Source organism: Alligator sinensis, unplaced genomic scaffold (assembly GCF_000455745.1).
Source record: "Alligator sinensis unplaced genomic scaffold, ASM45574v1 scaffold437_1, whole genome shotgun sequence".
NCBI classification, from domain to species: domain Eukaryota; kingdom Metazoa; phylum Chordata; order Crocodylia; family Alligatoridae; genus Alligator; species Alligator sinensis.
In genome coordinates, this window is record NW_005842176.1 from 1,677,648 (window position 1) to 1,680,707 (window position 3,060).

The following is a 3,060-nucleotide window of genomic DNA, read 5'->3' on the forward strand; positions in this document are numbered from 1 at the left end:
CCCGGTGAGGGAACCAGGGGAGCCCAGGCAGAGACGCCGGCGGGGCGTCGGGAAAGAAGGCCGCAAGGGCAAAGAGGGCCCTTGACGCCCAGTCCTCGTCCGGGGACAAGCAACAGAAGGTCCGCGACCAAAGGTGGCGTTGGCCGGGGTGTAGGGGAGGTCGGAACCCGTGAGGGCCCGCCCAGGGGCGCTTTGGTGCTGGAGGCCGCAGAGAGGGGGACCCCCCTGCTGCGGGCCCAGCCGCGACCGCGGTCAGCGAGTTCCGGGGACTCCCCAGCGAGAGCAGGGCAGATCCAGTTAGCCACCCGTGCAAGAGTTGCCCGAGAGCACCTTTTTGAGCAGAGGCGGGCGCACACACATCTCAGATCAATAATGGGTAGTCACCCTCCCCCCTGCATACTGTGTGCTCAATTTTTAGGTCTTGAGGTGACCTGTCCAATGAAAGCTCAACCCCACCTCCCAACCCTGTAGTGCCTGTGCAAAGTTTGACAAACAGACATGCTCCACAACTGTTGCAATTTTTGGTGCTAGAGCAGTAAGTTCACCTGGGTCATTTTGGGGGCAAACTGGGTTGAGCCAGGGCATGGGATTTTGGTCTTGTGTTCTGGTGTCTAGCTGTGGCTATGATAATGGGACTGATTAAGAAATGGGGTGTGTGGAACCTGACACATGCAGTGCCCACCCGAGCCAGAATTTGGGGTTGGGGGGTTAAAGTGTTCTGCTGAGCACCCACACATTTTTATTGCTGAGGGCATTGCATGTATAGGGGGGCACTGGGAGATGCATGAAAACAGGGAACAGGATGCCAAGCTGTGGCTGTCATAATGGGACCTGTGAAGACATAGGGAGTGCACCTGGCATCCAAGCAGACCAAGGCCTATGCACTGCTGGCCGCTCACTTCTGACATGAACCTCAACAATCTCAGATCACAGAATCATAGAACTGAAGGATTGGAAGAGACCTGTAAGATCATCAAGTCTGGTCCCTTTGCCATGGGCAGGAAGTTATTGGGCTCAGACAAGCTCAACAAGGTGTTTGTCCAGCCTCATCTTCAACACCTCCAAGGATGGCTACTGCACCACCTCTGTGTTCCAGATTCTGGTGACCCTTACAAAGAAAAAGTTTTTTCTTATGTCCAATCTGAATTTACCCTCTATTAGCTTATGCCTATTGGTCCTTGTTGTCCCTTGAGGTGCCTTCCTGAAGAGTTGCTCCCTTAGATCTTGATGCTCACCTCTGATGTACTTGCAGGTGGCTCTGAAGTCACCTCTCAGTCTTCTCTTACTCAGACTGAACAGGCTCAGTTCCTAGAGTCTTTCCTCATAGATCCTATCCTCCATGCCCTTAATCATATGGGTGGCCCTTCTTTGTACCCTCTCAAGCTTATCCATATCCTTCTTGAAGTGCAGTGTCCAGAGATGTATACAGTACTCCAGCTGTGGCCTCACCAATGGCGAACAGAGTGGGAGGAATACCTCCCTGTATCTATTGGCCACATGTCGGCTGATGCATGCCAGAGTTCTATTTGCCCTTCTGGCAACCTCATTTCACTGTTTGCTCATGTTCATCTTCCAGTCAATTGTGACCCCCAGGTCTCACTCAGATGCTGTGCCAGCCAGTGGACCACCACCCATTGTGTAGTTATGGTGAAGGTTCTTCCTATCCAGATGAAGAACCCTGCACTTTTCCCTATTAAATCTCATCTGATTCCATTCTGCCCATAAATCCAGTCTGTGAAGGTCATCCTGGATCTTTACTCTATACTTTGATGTGCCTGCATTTCCCCACAGCTTGGTATCATCAGAAAACTTAATCATTGAGCTTTCCACCCCCTCATCCAAGTCATCAATAAATGTTAAAGAGCACAGGTCCAAGCACCAATCTCTGGGAGACCTACTGGAGATGGCCCTCCAGGATGAGGTTATCCCATCAATTACATCTCTCTAGGATTGGCCTTTAAGCCAGTTGTCCACCCACCCCACTGTAGACTGGTCCAGCCCAATACCCTTCAGTTTGGTTGAAAGAATCCCATGGGAAACAGAATCAAAGGCTTTAATGAAGTCTAAGTAAATGACTTTAACCTCGTGCCCCTTATTCAGATGGTTAGTTACCTGGTTGTAGAAGGACATCAGGTTTGTCAGGCATGATCTACCCTCGACAAAGCCATGCTGATTGCTTCTTAACACTCCATCAGTTACCAACTTTTAATTGATGGCCTCCTTAACAAATTTGTCAAAATTTTACCCAGGACCAAAGTCAGACTGAGCAGTCTGTAGTTTGCAGGGTCATACCTTTTCTCTTTCTTAAAGATGGGCACCACATTCGCCCTCTTCCAGTCATCCAGGGCCACTCCCGAGTTCCACAACACTTCAAACAACTTTGAAACAACAGGATTAATAAGGGGTACTGCCCCCCACTCCAGGAGCTGTGCACTCACTTAATAGGTCTTGAGGTGACCTGTCCAAGGAAAGTTCAGCACCCTCCACCCCCAACCCTGTAGTGCTTGTGCAAAGTTTGAAGATCAGACATGCTGCACAACTGTTGCAATTTTTTACACCAGACCAAGGTGTTCACATGGATCATTTTGGGGCCAGGCTGGGTCAAGATGCAATGGGAGGGGTTGGGGGTCTCTGTCTGAGCCCAAAGTCTCTCTACATAAAAGGGCATGCTGGTTACAGAAGACATAGCACATGCTATTCATAAACCATACAGAAGACATAGCACATGCTATTCATAGCACATGCTATTCATCAACCTCCTCCGCTTTTAGGTCTGTGAGTGGGTTCATAGAATCCCGCTTTCAGGTGTTACATAAAAGTGCCCAGACATTAATGGCATTGTGGGTGGGGGCTGGGGCAGTCAAGCCTCATATGACAAAAAAGGTGTTGGGGTGACCTGCCTAAGGGATGTTCATGAGCAGCCATGAGCCTATAGTACCTGTGTCCATAACCATAATATGTCTTCATAGGCCCCATTATCACAGCTACAACTAAACATAGTTTCATAGTTGGTAGGGTCAGAAGGGACCTGAGCAGATCATCAAGTCTGACCCCCTGCCA